At 37.8% G+C, this 27393-nt stretch overlaps 1 long non-coding RNA gene across 1 annotated transcript in view; it reads right to left on the bottom strand.

Annotated features, from left to right (window-relative positions):
* Positions 1-621: 621 nt before the first annotated feature.
* The window catches only part of LOC127712508 (uncharacterized), a 30592-nt gene continuing 3820 nt past the window's right edge, over positions 622-27393 (bottom strand). Inside the window, exons 2-4 of the long non-coding RNA XR_007987108.1 lie at positions 11463-11526; positions 4111-4175; positions 622-1474 (exon numbers count right to left, since the gene is read on the bottom strand). This is a non-coding gene — a long non-coding RNA (uncharacterized LOC127712508). The remainder of the gene's footprint in view (positions 1475-4110; positions 4176-11462; positions 11527-27393) is intronic.

The raw sequence follows: 27393 nt of genomic DNA, 5'->3' as shown, positions 1-27393 counted from the left end.
GGCAATTACCCCCAAAATCAATTCCAGCTTTCCCTTTGTGATATGGAACCTTGTAGTACAATTTCAGAAAGATCCATACACTTACACACAAGTTATTGTCATGAAACTAGAAAAATGCTTGTTTTTTGCCCCTTTTTTGGCCCCTAATTCCTAAAATTTTGAGGCAATTACCCCCAAAATCAATCCCAGCATTCCTTTTGTAATATGGAACCTTGTGGTACAATGTCAGAGAGATCCATACACTAACACACAAATTATGTCTGGAAGTTACAAAAATGCTTATTTTTGGCCCCTTTTTGGCCCCTAATTCCTTTACTGTTGGTACCATAACCCCCAAAATCAATCCCAACCTTCCTTTTGTGGTATTGAACCTTGTGGTAAAATTTCATAGAGATCCATTCACTTAAACTAAAGTTAGAGTGCGAAAACCAATGTGTCTTCGGACGACGCAGGACGACGCCGGACGACGACGACAACGACGACAACGACGACGACGACGACGACGACACCAACGTCATACCAATATACGACCACAAAAATTTTTTTGCGGTCGTATAAAAAGATCATAACATGTCATTTTTCATATCAGATGTATTATCAGCCCTCTGTTAATATCAGCCCTCGAGCCTTCGGGATATGAAAAATGCCATGTAATAATCTGATAGTATATCTATCAGAATTCTGACCAAAAACACATATATAGTGTTATCAGAATAATGGTAAGGACATTATTGTTAACAAGGTAAAACGAAACATAGACATATATATCGTATGAAAAGAAAATACCGCATTTAATTTGAAAGTAATATTATAATAATAAATGAACTCAGTTAATCGTACTTGGTTGCCTTGCAGTGAGGTGAGAGTTGTTCCTTTGTTATAAAGTCTTCGTAGAATAACAAATTGACAAATGATTGGTAAACATTTTCCTTACTTTTTCATTACAATAACATCAAATTTTGATAAAACATTAATAAACTCCCTTAAGCACATCAAATACATTTTAATTTGTAGCTACTGTCTGCTTAAAATACACACATACAACAGCAATACTTTTTTCATGTGTCCAATTAGAATTAGGAATTCTTACTGAAATATACAAATGGAATTTAATTTGACTTAAAACGTCTGGAAAAATCATAAGTGATAACTTTGTTACACTTCTTTAAATTTTATAGTAAGTAAGATATTATGCATATTGTAATTGACAATTTTGTACAATATTCACACTTTTAGGATTTGTTAATCTTATCCTCAAATATATATATTGTTGATCATATCCTCCTAATACATGATGTAATAGCTGATACTCGTTGGAGTTATTTAGGGTCCCACACATACATGTAGAAGCACTATATATAACAGTTTTTTAAATGTTGTAGAGCATTTAGTTTCCTTTCCAACGTCAACTTGTATTTCCCAACCAACAAGAGATCAAATGTGTGGTGTTCTTCTCTAAACCAGGAAATGTTTCCTGAAAAAGAAAGAAAATGAAACTTCAAAACCCTATTTTAGAGTTTCTTTGATACATTAAGTATGAATAAAAGGAGGAGTGAGGTACATGTCAATGAACCAGCAACCTAACCACATCCTGAATGTCAAAATACCTATTCAACAAAAGAATGTATAGTTAATATCGTTCGAATTAATTTCTAATCAAATGAGTTTAGATTATTCAAACTTCCACATATATATTTGCACTTAACACCAAAATCTACAAACAATAAAAATCAATAAGAAATTACAGGAAACACTGACGAGGTTACCGGTTTTAAGCAGAAATATAAACTTCGGTCGGTAAAAAACAAAATTTCACATCACCCACTCTGTATATCAAAATAAAGGACTCTTTAGTTCATAACAAGAAACACAATGCAAGCGATCTTAAAGTCAACCGTCTTGAGATTATGTAATGCATCACATGCACCGATAATTTGACAGCCACTGATTTGAAGATACATTAGTTAATCATAAACACCGAGATCTTGACAGTCAAACATTTTAAGATACATAAAAGTAACACAAGCACCGAGATATTGACTGACACTCATCTTGAGGTATATTGATACACCACAAGCAACAAAATCCTGATAGACACTGATATTGAGATACAGTAATGCACCAGAAGCACCAAGAGATCTTGACAGTCACTCATCTTGAGATACAGGATAGCATCACAAGCACCGAGATCTTGACAGTCACTCATCTTGAGATGCAGTATAATATCACAAGCACCGAGATCTTGACAGTCACTCATCTTGAGATACAGTAAAGCAACACAAGCACCGAGATCTTGTTAGTCACTCATCTTGAGATACAATAATGAATCACAAGCACCGAGATCATGACAGTCACTCATCTTGAGAAACAATAAAGCATCACAAGCACCGAGATCTTGAAAGTCACTCATCTTGAGATACAGTAAAGCAACACAAGCAGCGATATCTTGTTAGTCACTCATCTTGAGATACAATAATGAATCACAAGCACCGAGATATTACAGTCAATCATCATGAAAACAATAAAGCAAGACAAGCATCGAGATCTCACAGTCACTCATCTTGAGATACAGTAATGCACCACAAGCAACGACAAATATTGACAATCACTCATCTTGAGATACAATAATAAATCACAAGTACCAAAATTTCACAGTCAGTGATCATGAGAAACAATAAAGCAACACAAGCACTAAGATCTTGACAGTCATTCATCTTAAGATACAGTAAAGCAACACTAGCACTGAGATCTTGACAGTTACTCAGCTTGAGATACAATAATGAACCCATGCACCGAGATCTCACAGTCACTCATCAAGAGATACAGTAAAGTAAAACAACACCGAGATCTTGACAGTCACTCATCTTCAGATACAGAAATGAATTACAAGCACCGAGATCTCGCAGTCACTGATCTTGAGAAACAGTAAAGCAACACAAACACCGAGATCTTTTAATAGTCACTCATCATGATATGCAGTACAAAAGAACAAGCACTGAGATCTCACAGTCACTCATCTTGATAAACAACAAAGCAGCACAAACACTGAGAAACATTAACTTCAAAGCAGATTCTGATAATCATTTATTTTGGAGTATATCCATACACCACAAGCATCGAGATCTAGACAGTCACTCATCTTGAGAAACAGTAAAACAACACAAGCACCAAGATCTTGACAGTCACTCGTCTGGAGAAACAGTAAAACAACAGAAGCACCGAGAACTTAACAGTCACTTATATTGAGACGTGTTCGTACACCACAAGCACCGATAACTTGACAGTCACTCAACATAAAGATGTGCATACACCACAAGCATCAAGAACTTGACGGTAACTCACTTGAGATATATGCATACACCACAAGCATCGCGATCTTGACAGACACACATCCTGAGATATTAGCAAACACCCTCCACAAGCAATGAGATCATGACGATCATTCACTTTAAGATACAGTAATGACCCACAAGCACCTTTGTCTGTATGGAAATATATTCTTTGATTAAAACACATTACTAGTGCCTCTGCAAAGATACTAGGCAAGTTATTTTAAAGTTGGTATATAATATAGATGGGTAAAGCAGAAAGTTTGTGCACACGCAACACTGTTTACAAAATGTCCTGCCGGTAGCAAATTCGTCTATCTAGACTATGTGTGTTGTGTTCTGCTTTTTGTCTGTGTACATGTATTTTCTCGTAGGGGTCGGGTCTTCTTGTTGTGGTCTGATGTACGAAGAAAAGCGATATTCAAGTATAACAATACGATTTATCAAAATTTCTTTTCCAGCTGCTTTGTTACCTAGTAATATTTTCAACCACAGACGACAAATATGCTTCCATAAATTACCCTGTTAATGAATTTTGATGATGATCAGTTTTGTAACACATTTAGTATCTGACTGTTATTTTTAAGAAAACAGAAGATAAGAACAAAAGAGTTACTATTTAAAGAAATTAATATTTAAGAGCTGCCAGGTAAAAAACAAACAAGAAATTATTTGGAGCTTTAAAGGAATCAAAATATAAATATACAAATATTCAACAAATATAGTTGTACAATTATGCTTTCTGTTTGTTTTCCATTTGAAAGTGATTTATAAGGATTACCTATCTTTTGAGTTCGTATAGATTGTTCACCTGGTCAGCCTTCTCATCGAAATCATCTTGGTAACCTGAAATACAATAACTAAATCAAAAAAAGTACATGCAATGTATGGAACATATACACATTTGTATACGAGTCACAGAGACAAATAACTAATATAGGATCCAAACAAATTATCATGCACATCTCCTTATTTTCATATTAATTCATGCTTCAGGATACACGAAGGCCACATTTTGCGTAAAAAAACATATTAAATGCAAGCGCCATGTATTTTTTGTGCATTTTCAGGAGCCATATAAAGATTGCGATTTTTCATCAAAAGCAAGCTCTAATCGCTAATTTGACACCGTGAATCAATTTTTGGTAGCATACGTTACTGTCAAACCAATTTTCTGAAATCCTAGTTAAAAAAATTGATTCTCAAAATTAGTGATTCTTAAATTGACCTTCGTTGCAATCTTTAATACAAAAAGATGTTTATCAGAAGAAAAAAATGATTTAAATTTTTACACCAAATCCCCAAACTTTTATTAACAATTAGTTTTTGTTTTGTTTCCTGGAATCATGGGAATCAATCGGCATATACATTGGTGTTAATAATCATTAAATTAATGTTTAAAATTTTACTCCAAAAAGATGTATCTCGAAGTCTGTGATAAAACGAAAATATGCCACATTAATTATGCAATACCTGTGGTAGATGTTATCAATGCGAAAGGACAATGCTGACTGCCAAACAGTTTTTTTCAGTAAAATACGTAAAAGTAAAATAATAAACTATGTAAATAAAAGCACATGGTAAAAACTCTGTATATATATACCAGCATTTGGGGGAAGCTAATCCTTCAATCACCTGTTGATACCAATTGCCCAGCTGTTAATCTCTGACCACTTGGTCATATCTTATTAAATCGCAATGAAAATTAATTTATACAACTATGCAGGGCAGAAGCGGATTTAGGGGGGGGCAGGGTGCCCGGATCTCCCCTTTGTGGGAAAATTTTTGTTGATATAGGGAATCACTGCACTGAGGCATGACTGGAGCGGGCCTCCTCTGCGTCAGTCAGTGCCCCCCTCTTTTATGTACATTTCTGGATCCGCTACTGCAGGTAAACAAAGAAAATATAAGAGAACAAAACTGTAGAGGGAAAAATCTTAAGTGAAAACATATATTTATAGATAAATATTAAGTGTAAGATTAGTTTTAAATAAACTCTGACAAATGTTCTTTCTAAGGCAAGAAGAATTTGTATCTGAATCTGACAGCGACATTCACAACACTTATTATTCTAGACAAATAACCTTGATAATAGTGATTTTTTTTAACTAAATTTTCGTTTTATTTTTGGAGTGGACAGTATGTTGTATGAAAATATCTCTTTTCTGAAGAAAAGAACATTATGAGTTTTGGTACCCAGCAGTTAAATCAATATTTCAAAAATCTGAAAAACGTGGTTTTATTGCTAGTGTTTGGTCAATATTAAAGAGATGAAAACAAATGTGTCCTTCCATTTGACGCATATTTCATCCAAGTTTGGGAGCAACTTTTTGGCAGATATATATAATGAGCTGTATATTTTCTTAATCAATCATACCCAAAATTAGATTTGCTGTAGATTAAGAACACGAGTAATATTTCAGCTTGTAAATACAGTAAATAACCGGTAAATGAAAAAAGATATTTTCAAAATTTGCTTCAGATATTGACTCTTGATTATACAATAGCTTCTGTCCAAGCTTCATAATATTATACGAAGGTTTGAAAATATTATTGATGTGAAAAAATAAACTTCATCCAAAATATGTATCTAAATGTTAACTTCCAATTATTTTAGTCCATTAATAAAAGGGAAAAATGTCTCAAAAGTTTGCTCTGGATACTGTCTTTTGAATATGAGCAAACTTCTGTCAAAGTTCTGTCATAAATTTCCATGAAGGTTTGACAAAGTTAAATATGTGCGAAAACCTTTTAATCATTAAATAAATCGTTTCAATTTGATAAAAAACGAATAAAACCAAGATGAAGAATACCATTTTTTGACTGAAACCCTGTTGTGACTATCGAAGTCTTCCATCAAAAACTTGGCCAAAGAAAACTATGAACAAGAAAACTTCGAAAAAGAAAATTTGAACAAGAAAACTTGGTCAAAGTCATCTGTTCAATGTCACTATTAAAGTTTTTCATAATTTTCTTTTTAAAAGGCGGGATTTCCATGTTTACTTGAAGAAATATGGCTCTAATAATCTTTTCACTGTGTATTATCATTTTGAGAAGGTGAAGGATTAATCGTAAAATAGTAACGAAAACGGGAAGAAGAAACTGGCTTCTAAGAAGAAGGCAGAGTAGTACCGAACAGAATCCTTCAAGAACTTCACAGTGAAGATCTCCGAGGTCGAATTAAGGAATTATTTTGAAATTGAAAAAGCGACATTCAATCTGCTTTTGGCCAGATCGAACCATTGGTCAAAATACATTCTACAAATTCACATTCATATATCGATTTATTTCTCCACATTGTTTTCTTTTTACTGGAACTCATTCTACCATTTCCGATAAATTTGCCATGTACTTTTGTTTTGTGAACAAAATATTGATAATTTCTAAACAACACTATGATGGGCGAATTCCCGTCAAAATACAACAAAGTTTCAAGAAAATTCGAATGAGATTCTATTCCATTGAAGTCCGTGAAAGTTTTTGTCATCAGTATTTTTCAGAGTCAACTGTTGTCATTAGAACAAATCTTTCAAAAACTTGGACCAAGTATTCTTAGACAATGAAAATTTTAATAGTGACTACGGGTCTTTAGTGCAATGTCGAAAAATTTCATGTCGGTTCGAAGACGCCCTTTTTTAAACGATAGACTGAACCTATGTTTACGACACCGAAGATATCGAGGACGAGAACGTCCCACAACTGATGGATTGTAGTGTCTCGCTTCCGCAACACTTGTTGCCAGCTCGACCGCAAATTCGTCATCGCGAAACAGTTTATACAAACCTATCGAGTTCAATAACGATAATGATGTGCAATAAAACGTTGTAGTATAACTACTCCGTAGAGAAATTGACCAAGACGTTCTAAGTTAGGAACCTGTTGTTCAGTGGTTGTCGTTTGTTGATAAGTGTTTCTTGTTTCTCGATTTTTATATAGATAAGACCGTTGGTTTTCCTGTTTCGTTTTTTTTTGGTCCTTTATAGCTTGCTGTTCGGTGTGGGCCAAGGCTCCGTCTTGAAGGCCGTACTTTGACCTCTAATGGTTTACTTTTTACAAGTTGTGACTTAGATGGAGAGCTGTCTCATTGGCACTCATACCACATCTTCTTATATCTATATAAGTTCCTAACACACGGCTATGCCGGGTTTATGAATTTATTGAAATTATTTATGTGATTTGAATTTATATTCAAATAAAGATTTCTTGCTATTGTGCAATACACAGTGTTGTTGCGCAATACTTAGTAAATCTGTTTTCAGACTATATACCAAGAATTAGCAAAAGAAATTGTGACCCCCAATTTTTTTTTGTGGGGGGATTGATAATTTCTTAAATCTTCGGAGGGAAAAAAATTGACCCCCCCCCCAAAAAAAAATTTTGTACCCTTCCCCTAAAAAAAATAATATTTAAAGAAGTTTTGTTTTTTTGTAAAATGTGGTACAATTCAAGAGACATCCATACACTTCAACACAAATAATTGTCTGAAAACTAGAATCATGCTTGTTTTGGCCCCTAATTCCTGAACGGTTTGGGCAATTAGCCCCAAAATGAATCTCAACCTTCTACTTATGGTATTGAACCTTGTAGTATAGTTTTAGAGCAATCAAAATACTGAAACACAAGTTATTGTCCTGAAACTAGAAAAAATGCTTGTTTTGGGCCCCCTTTTGGCCCCTTTTTCCTATACGGATGTGACCATCACCCCCATAAACAATCCCAACCTTCCTTTTGTGGTATTGAACCTTTAGGTAAAATTTCATAGAGATGCGTACACTTAAACTAAAGTTATTTTCCGGAAACTAAGTGTCTTCTGACGACGACGACGTGATAGCAATATACGAACGTACTTTTTTTGCGGTCGTATAAAAACGATTAAGAAACGTCGCACGATACTGGTGTTATTTTGATGAAATCGTGGTCAAGACACACTCATGTCATTAATTTATAAACAATAAAATTGATATTCTGAAGTATTATGTATCATTTTAAAGCTTTTAAATTCTACTTTCAGAATATTGCAATTTTGTACATGTAACCAGGCATGGGGTAATGCAAATTTGTAATTGTAATGCATGGTAATTCATTACATTTTTCCAAGTAATTGCATGTAATGTGTAATGCAGCAATTTTTGCATTACATGTAATTGTAATATAATGCATTACTTGGGAAAGATGGCATTACTTTCTTCACATACTATATATATCTTTCACAGATTGTTGAAGATACATAATGTAACAGACTATTTTCATTATGTAAAAATCAATAAAACCTTCATTTTTGAATATTATTTCCTTGTCCCGCGTTACACTTTAAGTTTTGTGAAATTCTGAATATCGTAAAAAATATATAAAAAATTCCACCAACCTATATAAAAGTTTTGTCTAGAACAAACACGTCATAATTGGTCGATGATCTATATATATATGTCGGTTTCGTTCTTTGAAAAGACTGATTTTTTTAAAAGGGAGGAAGATGATACAAATTATGTGTCCCATGCACGAAAAATTGCCGTCATTTTTCTAAATTGTCCCCATAAATGGGAATAACAGAGCAACTACCATGTCGTAGGTAACTAATTCTTATACTTGTATTTTGTACAAAGCTCACACTTTCGCCTCATGCAATTATCAGGTTTTTTTTAAAATAATTTCTTTTTATTCGAGTTGAATAACAATGTCCGACATTTTGTCCCCTTCAAAAACAATTGACATAGTGTTTTTAAGTTTTTCTATTTTTTTTCATGATATTTATTTGATACAGTGCTATTCACTACATAAAAAAAGTATAGGGGATAAAAGTACAAACAATTCTCTCTATTTTGATATTTATTTCTCATAAATTTAATCTAAAGTACGAAATATCAGATACATCTACAATGTCCCGACATACGATTTTGACGTTATGTAACAAAATATACAAATGTTACGACTAATTGTCATTATTGCGGTATTCACAGACGATTCGGAATACGGCTATTTTTTGGTTGCTTGTGAAGAAAACTTTTAATGTTTTAGGTAAAAGCTCTACCAATTCATTGGAGGAGAAATATTTCCTCGCGGAACAGAAGTGTTTTCCGGACTTTGTTATGATCGACAGGCCCATCCGCTACAACACAAATTAATAGAAAGGAAAGCAGCCGTATTATTCCCGCTGATTCCCTTGCATATATTTGTTAAGAACTCAATCAAACTGTCATGCTAACTATACTGTAGTCCATTCGCCTCAACATTCTGGATTGTATAAAAGAATGCATTTGCAGTGCGTTGTGTATTAAAAAGAAATTGATTGCTTTTTGTAATTAAAATGTATACTATTCAAATGATTTCAATTCAATTAACATTTTTTTTAATTTGTTAATAAAAAGCTTAGTATCTACTATCTAAGAAAAATATGAATCTTAAGGTATTTCGCTCATAAAATCCGTTAAAATTTATTTTAGAACTTGAGCCATCTTAAAAACGTGCATTCTAACGTTTTTGTTTTGGCTTACGTATTCAAGTGTGTAACGTTAGGTGACACCAGTTTCGTGCGACGTTTCTAAAATATTCTTCATAGAAATTCAGTGTTAAGCAGCAGCCCATTTTGAGACCTCAAGTCCATATCATGTTTTCCAGTATGCCGGAGGATTTCTTGGCTAATTGTTATAATTTGAATGCAAACAAAACGATAAGGATTGGCAAATCAGACAAGTGAAAATTCTCAAGAGATTTTCCTTATCAATAATCAAATAGTGTATATGTCAAGTATTTGCTTCAATACTATAAAAAATTATAATAACAACTTAATGCTATCATATTTTATAATTAATTAATGCTATGTAATGTGATATATTCAATACATAATTCTTGAGCCCTCATATTATAGATAACATGTAAATACTAGTTTTTATATTTCAAATAAAAATAAAATTTGAGAAACCACAAGCGGTGCGGTAAATACTGTCCTTCGATCTAAACCATAATACTTTTATTTAACCAGTTGGCACTCATAAACCAAAGAATGGCTAATTAATTCATCCCTTGGTATCTTCAGCCTCCTTTTTATCAACACATTTATTCATTTTAGAAATGATATAATGTTTGAATCTTTTGTCAGAGCAATACATTTATGTAGAGTGTAAAAACAAGTTTTTGTCCTTTTTTTCTCACTTTTTTAAATTTAAATAAATTTAACATGGAAATAAAGTAGAAAAATAAATATATTTAATGCGGTGACCCTGTATATAGGTGGAAATCTCAAAGAAGAGAAAAAAGAAACTTAAGATACTACGTATATACTAATTTCCCAAAATGATTTATTCACTCGCAAGGTTAATTGCATTTTCTATTTCATGAAACAAAAAGAAATTTCCTAACAACTAATCAATTTCCCATCAATATAATCTTTTGTTATACGAAATTGATTTATCATATATAAGTTTCGCTTTTCATTGACGCTAGTATTAAAACTAAATATTGTGTGAATTAAATACGACATTCATATTTTTTTTTCATAACGAAATAAAAGATGCATATAATTATTTCGTGATATATGAAAAAAATATTAAACTTGATATATTCACAAGTGCCTTAAGTGTATATTGCTTAGACATAGCAGCAGCAAAGTCATATAGCAGCCCCTGTCAACAATCGACCAACGTTTTTGTTACATATATTAATTTGTTCAATATACTGTCATTCCATTTGCAGACACAATGCGGTTTGGGGGTTGTCTTCTAGTCTTTGTTCGCTGTCTTTTTGTCAATACACCAGACTAGTTTTGTATTCATAATTTCAAAAAAGCTAGGGCATATGAATTATGTAGAGATAAATGACACTTCTTTTTAAAAAAAACTTGTCGATACAATTTCGGACTTGTACGTCAACATGAGATGACCCCATCTGTGATGTTTTTAGAAAATATAAATGATGCACAAGCATCACTAGTTGAAAACAGAACTTTTAACTGAAACCATCTGTCGAAATGTTCGAGTGAAAGTTCCTTCTGCTACAACATGACACCATCTCTGGGAAGGCTGGTTACGACCATACTCGATTAAAACAACATAGTTACGCCAAACAAAGTTACGTCTATATTAACCTTTTCTTCGTTTACAATTAAATATACAATGTATATGCAATATTATTACTCACCTATATCATATTTCTTTGAAACGTCCTCTTCGTTATATACATACTCAGTATTGCCTTCCATGACCTGGAATCGAATTTGAATTTTGAACCAATGAAAAAATAGAGATGTAACGGCGCTTATTTTCAAAATTTTCAAACTATACTAACTCTACTTCCGTTCCACTTTAAATGTTTGAAATACGTATGGAAATAAAGTAACCGAGAATAAACAAATGTTAGCATGCCATATAATCTTAAAACATATAAATACATATACTGAATATTTGTTCCGGATCAACAAATTACAAATGGAAAATTATTGAAACTTGTGAAATCGTGTTAGTTAGTCAGTCATACACAAGTTTTTGGAATATACTGTGTTCTGGAATTTAAAAAACCCAACAACAACAATGCAAATATCTATCAACCAGTGTTAATGTGGTGACATCTTTACAAGCAAGTCTTACATCTTTTTGTGACATATACTTTGGGAAGACTTTACGTAATGATGACAGAAGTTCAATTATGGAGACGAGACTAGTGAAAACGGTGAGTGTTTCTTTTATTCACAATGTGTCACTATAAAAATAAATTTTTAATTCTCAAAATATCTTTACTTAATATACAATAATTAAACCAGTAAATCATCATTTCGCCCTTTCTAAATTATGTGTACAGGGTTCCAAATAAATGTTCCCATTAAAATGCAAATTATGATCGTCCAAAAACAGGGGTTCCAACCCCGAACCCCACCCCCTGGATCCGCAACTGGTGTAACAAATCCAATATAAATCACACATCTTTTGACTGATAAATTTCGGTTCATATTTCATTTTGAATTTCCTTAATTTTTGACTAATATGATACGGAAAGTAATATCATAGTTTTCTTTGTCATAATACGAAATAGTAAATTATGTTCAGTCATTTTCAAACTGACAACGACATGGCTATAAAGAAAAACAGACAAACAACAGAACACAAGCCTAAAGACTGAGCAACACGAACCCCACCACGATTTAATTATATATATATATTTTTATATCATTTATTTATATAAATGAAATTGTCGGTCCAAAAATCATATAATAATTAAAAAAAAAAGGAAAACAAATAAAAAAACGTCTGCTCTAAGACAGAAACGGGAGAACCAATATAATCGATTGATATGAGTATGAAGTCCTGCACTACATCATGTACATGTATGCTATAAAACTAAAACACTTTCAGCATGTTTTGTTCACACCATAATCATGATAATCACCAACCAGACTCAAGCTAGCGAACAATAAGCCAGCGAACAATAAGGTGTATCAAGCTAGCGAACAATAAGCCAGCGAACAATAAGAAATACGCGCCAAACTGATCTTGCCTAAAAACCGAAGACTTGCATTAACATGAAACGTTCTTCGAAATCTGATGACAATCATTTCCAGTAGGAAGACAAAATGCAATACATTTTCAAAAAGACTATTAATTGAAAACTGTTTGTTTATTTATTTATTTATATATTCAAGACAACATAATTGTTCTTGACCACAGGACATCTCTTGTAGGATTTCAAAATTCCTTTTAAGTTCTCCTCTCTCGTTTTTGATTACCTTTGAGTAGAAACGGTTTGTCTTTATAATCATGATAATAGTGAATAAATAAAACAATTAGACCATACTTAACTAGTGTAAAGATAAAATTAAATCCACATGCTTATATCCTTTTTAAAGAAAACAAAATACCGATTTTTGAACGTAAAGTACAGAATTTTGCAGTCTGAATTATAAGTTGAAATAAAAGCTAACAAATATCCACAGTTTTCGTTAGGAATGATTGAAAACTGGCAATTTATTTATTACATTTCAATAGGAAATGTGTTTTATGTGACAATGACACACGTGACACGATATCTGAATGGATATAAAGATTTTAGCTACTTTAACAGACAAAATTTTCAAATCAAAGCTTTTCAAGGAGGCATATTTAAAAAAAACTCGGAAAACAGACGGAAAACCGAAATCAGAAGAACAATTTCTTTACACTGATTAAAATTAACAAGAAGAGGATGCAATCACAACAATACAAACTATTTCATATTAACATTGGAATTATAATCGGGGAAACGGTCCAAAGTTGGGGTAGGGTGACCCAACCCCCTTCCTTCTTTAATCCATAAAAAAGTCCCTACGGCAAAGCTTTTGTCCACACTAGGTACAAATGATAGACAATTGCCTAAGGTTGCCTGGACCCAAAGACCCAGGTGGGTAAAGTTACGGAACTTTTTTAATTGAGGTCCAAAGTTGGGGTAGGGTGACCCAACCCCCTTCCTTCTTTAATCCATAAAAAAGTCCCTACGGCAAAGCTTTTGTCCACACTAGGTACAAATGATAGACAATTGCCTAAGGTTGCCTGGACCCAAAGACCCAGGTGGGTAAAGTTACGGAACTTTTTTAATTGAGGTCCAAAGTTGGGGTAGGGTGACCCAACCCCCTTCCTTCTTTAATCCATAAAAAAGTCCCTACGGCAAAGCTTTTGTCCACACTAGGTACAAATGATAGACAATTGCCTAAGGTTGCCTGGACCCAAAGACCCAGGTGGGTAAAGTTACGGAACTTTTTTAATTGAGGTCCAAAGTTGGGGTAGGGTGACCCAACCCCCTTCCTTCTTTAATCCATAAAAAAGTCCCTACGGCAAAGCTTTTGTCCACACTAGGTACAAATGATAGACAATTGCCTAAGGTTGCCTGGACCCAAAGACCCAGGTGGGTAAAGTTACGGAACTTTTTTAATTGAGGTCCAAAGTTGGGGTAGGGTGACCCAACCCCCTTCCTTCTTTAATCCATAAAAAAGTCCCTACGGCAAAGCTTTTGTCCACACTAGGTACAAATGATAGACAATTGCCTAAGGTTGTCTGGACCCAAAGACCCAGGTGGGTAAAGTTACGGAACTTTTTTAATTGAGGTCCAAAGTTGGGGTAGGGTGACCCAACCCCCTTCCTTCTTTAATCCATAAAAAAGTCCCTACGGCAAAGCTTTTGTCCACACTAGGTACAAATGATAGACAATTGCCTAAGGTTGCCTGGACCCAAAGACCCAGGTGGGTAAAGTTACGGAACTTTTTTAATTGAGGTCCAAAGTTGGGGTAGGGTGACCCAACCCCCTTCCTTCTTTAATCCATAAAAAAGTCCCTACGGCAAAGCTTTTGTCCACACTAGGTACAAATGATAGACAATTGCCTAAGGTTGCCTGGACCCAAAGACCCAGGTGGGTAAAGTTACGGAACTTTTTTAATTGAGGTCCAAAGTTGGGGTAGGGTGACCCAACCCCCTTCCTTCTTTAATCCATAAAAAAGTCCCTACGGCAAAGCTTTTGTCCACACTAGGTACAAATGATAGACAATTGCCTAAGGTTGCCTGGACCCAAAGACCCAGGTGGGTAAAGTTACGGAACTTTTTTAATTGAGGTCCAAAGTTGGGGTAGGGTGACCCAACCCCCTTCCTTCTTTAATCCATAAAAAAGTCCCTACGGCAAAGCTTTTGTCCACACTAGGTACAAATGATAGACAATTGCCTAAGGTTGCCTGGACCCAAAGACCCAGGTGGGTAAAGTTACGGAACTTTTTTAATTGAGGTCCAAAGTTGGGGTAGGGTGACCCAACCCCCTTCCTTCTTTAATCCATAAAAAAGTCCCTACGGCAAAGCTTTTGTCCACACTAGGTACAAATGATAGACAATTGCCTAAGGTTGCCTGGACCCAAAGACCCAGGTGGGTAAAGTTACGGAACTTTTTTAATTGAGGTCCAAAGTTGGGGTAGGGTGACCCAACCCCCTTCCTTCTTTAATCCATAAAAAAGTCCCTACGGCAAAGCTTTTGTCCACACTAGGTACAAATGATAGACAATTGCCTAAGGTTGCCTGGACCCAAAGACCCAGGTGGGTAAAGTTACGGAACTTTTTTAATTGAGGTCCAAAGTTGGGGTAGGGTGACCCAACCCCCTTCCTTCTTTAATCCATAAAAAAGTCCCTACGGCAAAGCTTTTGTCCACACTAGGTACAAATGATAGACAATTGCCTAAGGTTGCCTGGACCCAAAGACCCAGGTGGGTAAAGTTACGGAACTTTTTTAATTGAGGTCCAAAGTTGGGGTAGGGTGACCCAACCCCCTTCCTTCTTTAATCCATAAAAAAGTCCCTACGGCAAAGCTTTTGTCCACACTAGGTACAAATGATAGACAATTGCCTAAGGTTGCCTGGACCCAAAGACCCAGGTGGGTAAAGTTACGGAACTTTTTTAATTGAGGTCCAAAGTTGGGGTAGGGTGACCCAACCCCCTTCCTTCTTTAATCCATAAAAAAGTCCCTACGGCAAAGCTTTTGTCCACACTAGGTACAAATGATAGACAATTGCCTAAGGTTGCCTGGACCCAAAGACCCAGGTGGGTAAAGTTACGGAACTTTTTTAATTGAGGTCCAAAGTTGGGGTAGGGTGACCCAACCCCCTTCCTTCTTTAATCCATAAAAAAGTCCCTACGGCAAAGCTTTTGTCCACACTAGGTACAAATGATAGACAATTGCCTAAGGTTGCCTGGACCCAAAGACCCAGGTGGGTAAAGTTACGGAACTTTTTTAATTGAGGTCCAAAGTTGGGGTAGGGTGACCCAACCCCCTTCCTTCTTTAATCCATAAAAAAGTCCCTACGGCAAAGCTTTTGTCCACACTAGGTACAAATGATAGACAATTGCCTAAGGTTGCCTGGACCCAAAGACCCAGGTGGGTAAAGTTACGGAACTTTTTTAATTGAGGTCCAAAGTTGGGGTAGGGTGACCCAACCCCCTTCCTTCTTTAATCCATAAAAAAGTCCCTACGGCAAAGCTTTTGTCCACACTAGGTACAAATGATAGACAATTGCCTAAGGTTGCCTGGACCCAAAGACCCAGGTGGGTAAAGTTACGGAACTTTTTTAATTGAGGTCCAAAGTTGGGGTAGGGTGACCCAACCCCCTTCCTTCTTTAATCCATAAAAAAGTCCCTACGGCAAAGCTTTTGTCCACACTAGGTACAAATGATAGACAATTGCCTAAGGTTGCCTGGACCCAAAGACCCAGGTGGGTAAAGTTACGGAACTTTTTTAATTGAGGTCCAAAGTTGGGGTAGGGTGACCCAACCCCCTTCCTTCTTTAATCCATAAAAAAGTCCCTACGGCAAAGCTTTTGTCCACACTAGGTACAAATGATAGACAATTGCCTAAGGTTGCCTGGACCCAAAGACCCAGGTGGGTAAAGTTACGGAACTTTTTTAATTGAGGTCCAAAGTTGGGGTAGGGTGACCCAACCCCCTTCCTTCTTTAATCCATAAAAAAGTCCCTACGGCAAAGCTTTTGTCCACACTAGGTACAAATGATAGACAATTGCCTAAGGTTGCCTGGACCCAAAGACCCAGGTGGGTAAAGTTACGGAACTTTTTTAATTGAGGTCCAAAGTTGGGGTAGGGTGACCCAACCCCCTTCCTTCTTTAATCCATAAAAAAGTCCCTACGGCAAAGCTTTTGTCCACACTAGGTACAAATGATAGACAATTGCCTAAGGTTGCCTGGACCCAAAGACCCAGGTGGGTAAAGTTACGGAACTTTTTTAATTGAGGTCCAAAGTTGGGGTAGGGTGACCCAACCCCCTTCCTTCTTTAATCCATAAAAAAGTCCCTACGGCAAAGCTTTTGTCCACACTAGGTACAAATGATAGACAATTGCCTAAGGTTGCCTGGACCCAAAGACCCAGGTGGGTAAAGTTACGGAACTTTTTTAATTGAGGTCCAAAGTTGGGGTAGGGTGACCCAACCCCCTTCCTTCTTTAATCCATAAAAAAGTCCCTACGGCAAAGCTTTTGTCCACACTAGGTACAAATGATAGACAATTGCCTAAGGTTGCCTGGACCCAAAGACCCAGGTGGGTAAAGTTACGGAACTTTTTTAATTGAGGTCCAAAGTTGGGGTAGGGTGACCCAACCCCCTTCCTTCTTTAATCCATAAAAAAGTCCCTACGGCAAAGCTTTTGTCCACACTAGGTACAAATGATAGACAATTGCCTAAGGTTGCCTGGACCCAAAGACCCAGGTGGGTAAAGTTACGGAACTTTTTTAATTGAGGTCCAAAGTTGGGGTAGGGTGACCCAACCCCCTTCCTTCTTTAATCCATAAAAAAGTCCCTACGGCAAAGCTTTTGTCCACACTAGGTACAAATGATAGACAATTGCCTAAGGTTGCCTGGACCCAAAGACCCAGGTGGGTAAAGTTACGGAACTTTTTTAATTGAGGTCCAAAGTTGGGGTAGGGTGACCCAACCCCCTTCCTTCTTTAATCCATAAAAAAGTCCCTACGGCAAAGCTTTTGTCCACACTAGGTACAAATGATAGACAATTGCCTAAGGTTGCCTGGACCCAAAGACCCAGGTGGGTAAAGTTACGGAACTTTTTTAATTGAGGTCCAAAGTTGGGGTAGGGTGACCCAACCCCCTTCCTTCTTTAATCCATAAAAAAGTCCCTACGGCAAAGCTTTTGTCCACACTAGGTACAAATGATAGACAATTGCCTAAGGTTGCCTGGACCCAAAGACCCAGGTGGGTAAAGTTACGGAACTTTTTTAATTGAGGTCCAAAGTTGGGGTAGGGTGACCCAACCCCCTTCCTTCTTTAATCCATAAAAAAGTCCCTACGGCAAAGCTTTTGTCCACACTAGGTACAAATGATAGACAATTGCCTAAGGTTGCCTGGACCCAAAGACCCAGGTGGGTAAAGTTACGGAACTTTTTTAATTGAGGTCCAAAGTTGGGGTAGGGTGACCCAACCCCCTTCCTTCTTTAATCCATAAAAAAGTCCCTACGGCAAAGCTTTTGTCCACACTAGGTACAAATGATAGACAATTGCCTAAGGTTGCCTGGACCCAAAGACCCAGGTGGGTAAAGTTACGGAACTTTTTTAATTGAGGTCCAAAGTTGGGGTAGGGTGACCCAACCCCCTTCCTTCTTTAATCCATAAAAAAGTCCCTACGGCAAAGCTTTTGTCCACACTAGGTACAAATGATAGACAATTGCCTAAGGTTGCCTGGACCCAAAGACCCAGGTGGGTAAAGTTACGGAACTTTTTTAATTGAGGTCCAAAGTTGGGGTAGGGTGACCCAACCCCCTTCCTTCTTTAATCCATAAAAAAGTCCCTACGGCAAAGCTTTTGTCCACACTAGGTACAAATGATAGACAATTGCCTAAGGTTGCCTGGACCCAAAGACCCAGGTGGGTAAAGTTACGGAACTTTTTTAATTGAGGTCCAAAGTTGGGGTAGGGTGACCCAACCCCCTTCCTTCTTTAATCCATAAAAAAGTCCCTACGGCAAAGCTTTTGTCCACACTAGGTACAAATGATAGACAATTGCCTAAGGTTGCCTGGACCCAAAGACCCAGGTGGGTAAAGTTACGGAACTTTTTTAATTGAGGTCCAAAGTTGGGGTAGGGTGACCCAACCCCCTTCCTTCTTTAATCCATAAAAAAGTCCCTACGGCAAAGCTTTTGTCCACACTAGGTACAAATGATAGACAATTGCCTAAGGTTGCCTGGACCCAAAGACCCAGGTGGGTAAAGTTACGGAACTTTTTTAATTGAGGTCCAAAGTTGGGGTAGGGTGACCCAACCCCCTTCCTTCTTTAATCCATAAAAAAGTCCCTACGGCAAAGCTTTTGTCCACACTAGGTACAAATGATAGACAATTGCCTAAGGTTGCCTGGACCCAAAGACCCAGGTGGGTAAAGTTACGGAACTTTTTTAATTGAGGTCCAAAGTTGGGGTAGGGTGACCCAACCCCCTTCCTTCTTTAATCCATAAAAAAGTCCCTACGGCAAAGCTTTTGTCCACACTAGGTACAAATGATAGACAATTGCCTAAGGTTGCCTGGACCCAAAGACCCAGGTGGGTAAAGTTACGGAACTTTTTTAATTGAGGTCCAAAGTTGGGGTAGGGTGACCCAACCCCCTTCCTTCTTTAATCCATAAAAAAGTCCCTACGGCAAAGCTTTTGTCCACACTAGGTACAAATGATAGACAATTGCCTAAGGTTGCCTGGACCCAAAGACCCAGGTGGGTAAAGTTACGGAACTTTTTTAATTGAGGTCCAAAGTTGGGGTAGGGTGACCCAACCCCCTTCCTTCTTTAATCCATAAAAAAGTCCCTACGGCAAAGCTTTTGTCCACACTAGGTACAAATGATAGACAATTGCCTAAGGTTGCCTGGACCCAAAGACCCAGGTGGGTAAAGTTACGGAACTTTTTTAATTGAGGTCCAAAGTTGGGGTAGGGTGACCCAACCCCCTTCCTTCTTTAATCCATAAAAAAGTCCCTACGGCAAAGCTTTTGTCCACACTAGGTACAAATGATAGACAATTGCCTAAGGTTGCCTGGACCCAAAGACCCAGGTGGGTAAAGTTACGGAACTTTTTTAATTGAGGTCCAAAGTTGGGGTAGGGTGACCCAACCCCCTTCCTTCTTTAATCCATAAAAAAGTCCCTACGGCAAAGCTTTTGTCCACACTAGGTACAAATGATAGACAATTGCCTAAGGTTGCCTGGACCCAAAGACCCAGGTGGGTAAAGTTACGGAACTTTTTTAATTGAGGTCCAAAGTTGGGGTAGGGTGACCCAACCCCCTTCCTTCTTTAATCCATAAAAAAGTCCCTACGGCAAAGCTTTTGTCCACACTAGGTACAAATGATAGACAATTGCCTAAGGTTGCCTGGACCCAAAGACCCAGGTGGGTAAAGTTACGGAACTTTTTTAATTGAGGTCCAAAGTTGGGGTAGGGTGACCCAACCCCCTTCCTTCTTTAATCCATAAAAAAGTCCCTACGGCAAAGCTTTTGTCCACACTAGGTACAAATGATAGACAATTGCCTAAGGTTGCCTGGACCCAAAGACCCAGGTGGGTAAAGTTACGGAACTTTTTTAATTGAGGTCCAAAGTTGGGGTAGGGTGACCCAACCCCCTTCCTTCTTTAATCCATAAAAAAGTCCCTACGGCAAAGCTTTTGTCCACACTAGGTACAAATGATAGACAATTGCCTAAGGTTGCCTGGACCCAAAGACCCAGGTGGGTAAAGTTACGGAACTTTTTTAATTGAGGTCCAAAGTTGGGGTAGGGTGACCCAACCCCCTTCCTTCTTTAATCCATAAAAAAGTCCCTACGGCAAAGCTTTTGTCCACACTAGGTACAAATGATAGACAATTGCCTAAGGTTGCCTGGACCCAAAGACCCAGGTGGGTAAAGTTACGGAACTTTTTTAATTGAGGTCCAAAGTTGGGGTAGGGTGACCCAACCCCCTTCCTTCTTTAATCCATAAAAAAGTCCCTACGGCAAAGCTTTTGTCCACACTAGGTACAAATGATAGACAATTGCCTAAGGTTGCCTGGACCCAAAGACCCAGGTGGGTAAAGTTACGGAACTTTTTTAATTGAGGTCCAAAGTTGGGGTAGGGTGACCCAACCCCCTTCCTTCTTTAATCCATAAAAAAGTCCCTACGGCAAAGCTTTTGTCCACACTAGGTACAAATGATAGACAATTGCCTAAGGTTGCCTGGACCCAAAGACCCAGGTGGGTAAAGTTACGGAACTTTTTTAATTGAGGTCCAAAGTTGGGGGTATGTCACCTTTTTAATTTAATTCATAAAAAAAGTTGCGCACCATACATTGATACATAATATAGTTCTCAAGCCTTTAACAAAAAAGAAAAACGAAATCCACTTTTTCAAGAAAAATCAAGTACCCTTAACACTTTTGTTTTGAAAGGTAATCATTTACATAGTTTTTACATTGTCTATACGTTTATTCTACAAAAAATGTTATTTTAGGAACTATTTGACAGGATGCCGAAAGTACGGAAAGCCATTTCACACAACACATAATTTATTTGAAAAGTTGATAAAATAACAGGGAATGTTGTTTACACTTTTAAATTAGATTATTTAACAAAATATAGAAATTTATCTGCAAAAACCAGCAAAATATAAACAATCAACTGACGACAATAACTAATAAGTAGATCATAATTAGCGGATCATTTTTGTGGAAAATCTTTTCTAAAAGTAAATGGATGATGACGGCGGACGACTACGGACTACAAACAACAGACGCCAAATATTGTAAAAAGCTCACACTGAACCTTTAGACAAGGTTAACTAGAACTTTCCATTAAGCTGGACTAATAACACCGCATCTTGGATTGACTGAGTATTCTAGTTACTGAAAAACATGTTGTTAAAGAAGCTGATAATAATAATTTGGTCTTTTTCCCAGTATGGAACTGTAGATTCATTTGATATATATTTTTCTTTGATTGCGTAGGAAAAGGTGAACCAGTAGTATTGTCTGTCATTTTTTAACCCCCACCACAACCCGTGCTGCTGTGGTTGTCCCAAATATGGTTTTGCCCCGCCCCTTAAAGCCAAATATAGGCATGTACCGCCCCCTTATGTTACTAGTATATGATTTATGGGCAAATACGCCCCCCCCCCCACCCGATCTAATGACGTCACCAGAAGTAAGGAAGATGAATCACGACGGATGCATGTTGACCATATTTGGATATGTATATATACTGCCCCCTTTCCCCCAACCTAATGACGTCACCGGAAGTAAGTATATATATATCGTTATATTCTGATATCACCTATGTTGAACAGAGGTAAGGAAGATGAATCACGACGGATGCATGTTTGCCATATTTGGATATGAATATAACAGTAGGACTCACGTAGAACCATGACAATTCCATGAGTGAGGGGGGGGGGGGGGGGGGGGGGGGGGGGTCGGACCTTTATCGGGACTCCGGGATCGGGTGTTTTTTAAGCTCGGGATTTCGGGATTGATACTTTCGGGAATTCTTTTTTTCGAATTTCGGGATGTCGGGATTTAAATTTCTTTAAATTCGGGACCTCGGGATTTCATGTTTTTAAGCCAGGGATTTCGGGATCAGGACCCCTCCGACCGCCGCCCCCCCCCCCCCCCCCCCCCCCCCCCTCCCCCTCCCCCCTTTCCCCTCCCTCATGAGTCATACCGAATGCATGCACGCCCGCCATTTTTTGTCATTATGCGATCCGACCATTTCGATACCACGAGTCATCAGGATGCAAGATCAGGGCATGACGCACCACATGACAATAACATGAGTCACATAAGATGTACGTTGACCGTATTTGGTCTTGTTGTGTAGGTCTGACGAGCCAGACATCCGTATGAGTAACAAAGTCGACATTGTTGGTACGTTCATTATACAAGGGCATCATGTCTTCCTGATTGGAAAATTTAAATTATAAAAAATTCAAAAATTCAAAATTTTATATTTTAAATATGTAGCTTTTGTGAAGTTGAATCGTGAATGCGCCACCGTTATTATTTTCAAAAAGCATAAAAGAAATCCGCTGGATACGTAAAGGTAAAATTCATCCATCGTTTTGCTTCAGGCATTTTTATAGATAGGTTGATCAATGTATGCAGTGATTATATTTTACGATTTTCAAAATATTTTTTTTTTTTTTTTTTTGATTTTTTTTTTTTGATTTTAATTTTTTTTTCTATTTATCAAATTTTGAATTTGAATTTTTTGATTTTTTTGCATTTCAAAATTTTTAACAATTTTTATAAAATTTTGAATTGTGTGGATTTTTGCATTTTTTAAATTTTATATAATTTAAATTTTCGAATAAGGGAGACATGCCCTTGTATAATGAACGTACCAATAATGTCGACTTTGTTACTCATACGGATGTCTGACTCGTCAGACCTACACAACAAGACCATCAACGTACATCTGGTGTGACTAATAGTATTGTGTCATGTGGTGCGTCATGCCCCGATCTTGCATCCTGATGACTCGTTGTATCGAAATGGTCGGATCGCATCATGACCAAATACGTCGGGCGTGCATTCGATATGACTCATGGTTTTGGCATGGTTCTACGTGAGCCATACTGTTATATTCATATCCAAATATCGTCAACATGCATCCGTCGTGATTCATCTTCCTTACCTCTGTTCAACATAGGTGATACCAGAATAAAATGATATATATATATATACTTACTTCCGGTGACGTCATTAGGTTGGGGGGAAAGGGGGCGGTATATGCCCATATATAATATTAGGGGGTGGGACATGCCCATATTTGGCATTAAGGGGCGGGGCATGACCATATATGGGACAACCACAGCACCACGGGTTTTGGTGGATGGTTAAAAAACCACAGACAATACTACTCATAAGATTATTCATCTGATGACATGGGCCATCTGGTCTGGGCAAAAGACAAAAGCTTTGCCATAGGAATCTGTTAAGGGTTACATGTAAAATTGGGAGGGGAGGGGTCTCCATACCCTAGTTTTGAATCTCATTTGAAGAAATTCGGTGAATTTACCCACCTCCGCTATCTGGTCCGGGCAACTTCAAGGCCTTACCTATCGTTTGTTCATAGTATGGACAAAACTAAAGCTTTGTCGTAGGAAATTTTATAACAATTAAAGTTTGGACGGAATGATCTCCTTATCCCAACTTTGAACCTCAGTTGCAGTAGTTCCGTGAATTAACTCACCAGGTTCATCTAATCCGGGCAACTTTATGCCATTGAATTTCATCTGTACCTTATGTGGTCAAAGCTTTGCCGCGTAGAGAATTGTTTTGACGAATTAAAGTTTTGAGGGGAAAAGGTCTCCATTTCCCAACTTTGGATCTCAGTTGCAAACGTTCCAAGAATTTATCCACCCGGACCATCTGTTCCAGGTAACACATAGGAAATTGCCTATCATTTGTACCTAGTGTAGAAAAACGCTTAGCCGGAATGATTTTTTGACAAAATTAAACTTGGGATGTGATAGGGTGTGCCAACCCCAAATATGAAATCAGTTGTAGAAGTTCCGGAACTTTACCCACCTGCAGGTTCTTTAATCCAGGCATCCTGAGGTAATTAATATAATTTGTTACTAGAGTGGACAAATGCTTTACCGTGAGAAATTTTTAAGAATTATAGTTGGGAGATACGGTCTTCAAACTTTGGACCTAAGTTGTAGGAGTTCCGTAACTTTACCCACCTTGGTCTTTGGGTTCAGGCAACCTTAGGCAATTGCCTATCATTTGTACCTTGTGTGGACAAAAGCTTTGCCATAGTGATTTTTTTATGAATTAAAGTAGAAGGGGGGTTGGGTCACCATATCCCAACTTTAGACCTCAATTTTAAAAGTTACGTAACTTTACCCACCTATGTCTTTGGGTCCAGGCAACCTTAGGCAATTGCTTATCATTTGTACCTAGTGTGGACAAAAGCTTTGCCGTAGGGACGTTTTTATGAATAAAAATTGGGTGGTGGTAGGATCACCCTACCCCAACTTTGGACCTCAATTAAAAAAGTTCCGTAACTTTACCCACCTGGGTCTTTGGGTCTAGGCAACCTTAGGCAATTGCCTATCATTTGTACCTAGTGTTGACAAAAGTTTTGCCGTAGTGACTTTTTTTATGAATTGAAGTAGGGGGGGAAGAGTCACCCTACTCAAACTTTGGACCTCAATTAAAAAAGTTCTCTAACTTTACCCACCTGGGTCTTTGGGTCCAGGCAACCTTAGGCAATTGCCTATCATTTGTTCCTAGTGTGGTCAAAAGCTTTGCCGTAGGGACTTTTTTATAAATTAAAATTGGGTGGTGGTAGGGTCACCCTATCCCAACTTTGGACCTCAATTAAAAAAGTTCCGTAACTTTACCCACCTGGGTCTTTGGGTCCAGGCAACCTTAGGCAATTGCATTGCCTATCATTTGTACCTTGTGTGGACAAAAGCTTTGCCGTAGGGACTTTTTAATGAATTAAAGAAGAGAGGGGGTTGGGTCACCCTACCCCAACTTTGGACCTCATTTACAAAAGTTCCGTAACTTTACCCACCTGGGTCTTTGGGTCCAGGCAACCTTAGGCAATTGCCTATCATTTGTTCCTAGTGTGGTCAAAAGCTTTGCCGTAGGGACTTTTTTATAAATTAAAATTGGGTGGTGGTAGGGTCACCCTATCCCAACTTTGGACCTCAATTAAAAAAGTTCCGTAACTTTACCCACCTGGGTCTTTGGGTTCAGGCAACCTTAGGCGATTGCCTATCATTTGTACCTAGCGTGGACAAAAGTTTTGCCGTAGGAAATTTTTAATGAATTAAAGAAGGGAGGAGGTTGGGTCATCCTACCCCAACTTTGGACCTCAATTTAAAAAGTTCCGTAACTTTACCCACCTCGGTCTTTGGGTCCAAGCAAACTTAGGCAATTGCCTATCATTTGTACCTAGTGTGGACAAAAGATTTGCCGTAGGAACTTTTTAATGAATTAAAATTAGGTGGGGGTAGGGTCATCATACCCCAACTTTGGACCTCAATTTAAAAAGTTCCGTAACTTTACCCACCTCGGTCTTTGGGTCCAAGCAACCTTAGGCAATTGCCTATCATTTGTACCTAGTGTGGACAAAAGATTTGCCGTAGGAACTTTTTTATGAATTAAAATTAGGTGGGGGTAGGGTCACCCTACCCAAACTTTGGACCTCAATTCAAAAAGTTCCGTAACTTTAGTCACCTGGGTCTTTGGGTCCAGGCAAACTTAGGCAATTGTATATCATCTGTACCTAGTGTGGACAAACGTTTTGCCGTAGGGACTTTTTTATGAATTAAAATTGGGGTGTGGTAGGGTCACGCTACCATAACTTTGGACCTCAATTATAAAAGTTCCGTAACTTTACCCACCTGGGTCTTTGGGTCTAGGCAACCTTAGGCAATTGCCTATCATTTGTACCTAGTGTAGACAAAAGCTTTGCCGTAGGGACTTTTTTATGAATTAAAATTTGGTGGGGGTTTGTTCACCCTAACCCAACTTGGACCTCAATTGAAAAAGTTCTCTAACTTTACCCACCTGGGTCTTTGGGTCCAGGCAACCTTAGGCAATTGCCTATCATTTGTACCTAGTGTGGACAAAAGCTTTGCCGTAGGGACTTCTTTATGAATCAAAATTGGGTGGTGGTAGGATCACCCTACCCCAACTTTGGACCTCAATTAAAAAAGTTCCGTAACTTTACCCACCTGGGTCTTTGGGTTCAGGCAACCTTAGGCGATTGCCTATCATTTGTACCTAGCGTGGACAAAAGTTTTGCCGTAGGAAATTTTTAATGAATTAAAGAAGGGAGGAGGTTGGGTCATCCTACCCCAACTTTGGACCTCAATTTAAAAAGTTCCGTAACTTTACCCACCTCGGTCTTTGGGTCCAAGCAAATTTAGGCAATTGCCTATCATTTGTACCTAGTGTGGACAAAAGATTTACCGTAGGAACTTTTTTATGAATTAAAATTAGGTGGGGGTAGAGTCATCCTACCCCAACTTTGGACCTCAATTTAAAAAGTTCCGTAACTTTACCCACCTCGGTCTTTGGGTCCAAGCAACCTTAGGCAATTGCCTATCATTTGTACTTAGTGTGGACAAAAGATTTGCCGTAGGAACTTTTTTATGAATTAAAATTAGGTGGGGGTAGGGTCACCCTACCCAAACTTTGGACCTCAATTCAAAAAGTTCCGTAACTTTAGTCACCTGGGTCTTTGGGTCCAGGCAAACTTAGGCAATTGTATATCATCTGTACCTAGTGTGGACAAACGTTTTGCCGTAGGGACTTTTTTATGAATTAAAATTGGGGTGTGGTAGGGTCACGCTACCATAACTTTGGACCTCAATTATAAAAGTTCCGTAACTTTACCCACCTGGGTCTTTGGGTCCAGACAACCTTAGACAATTGCCTATCATTTGTACCTAGTGTGGACAAAAGTTTTGCCGTAGGGACGTTTTTATGAATTAAAATTGGTAGGTGGTAGGGTCACCCTACCCCAACTTTGGACCTCAATTAAAAAAGTTCCGTAACTTTACCCACCTGGGTCTTTGGGTCCAGGCAACCT

This window comes from Mytilus californianus, unplaced genomic scaffold, assembly GCF_021869535.1.
Source record: "Mytilus californianus isolate M0D057914Y unplaced genomic scaffold, xbMytCali1.0.p SCAF_8, whole genome shotgun sequence".
NCBI classification, from domain to species: domain Eukaryota; kingdom Metazoa; phylum Mollusca; class Bivalvia; order Mytilida; family Mytilidae; genus Mytilus; species Mytilus californianus.
The sequence above is the reverse complement of the archived record's forward strand: the minus strand, read 5'-3'. Positions and strand labels throughout refer to the sequence as shown.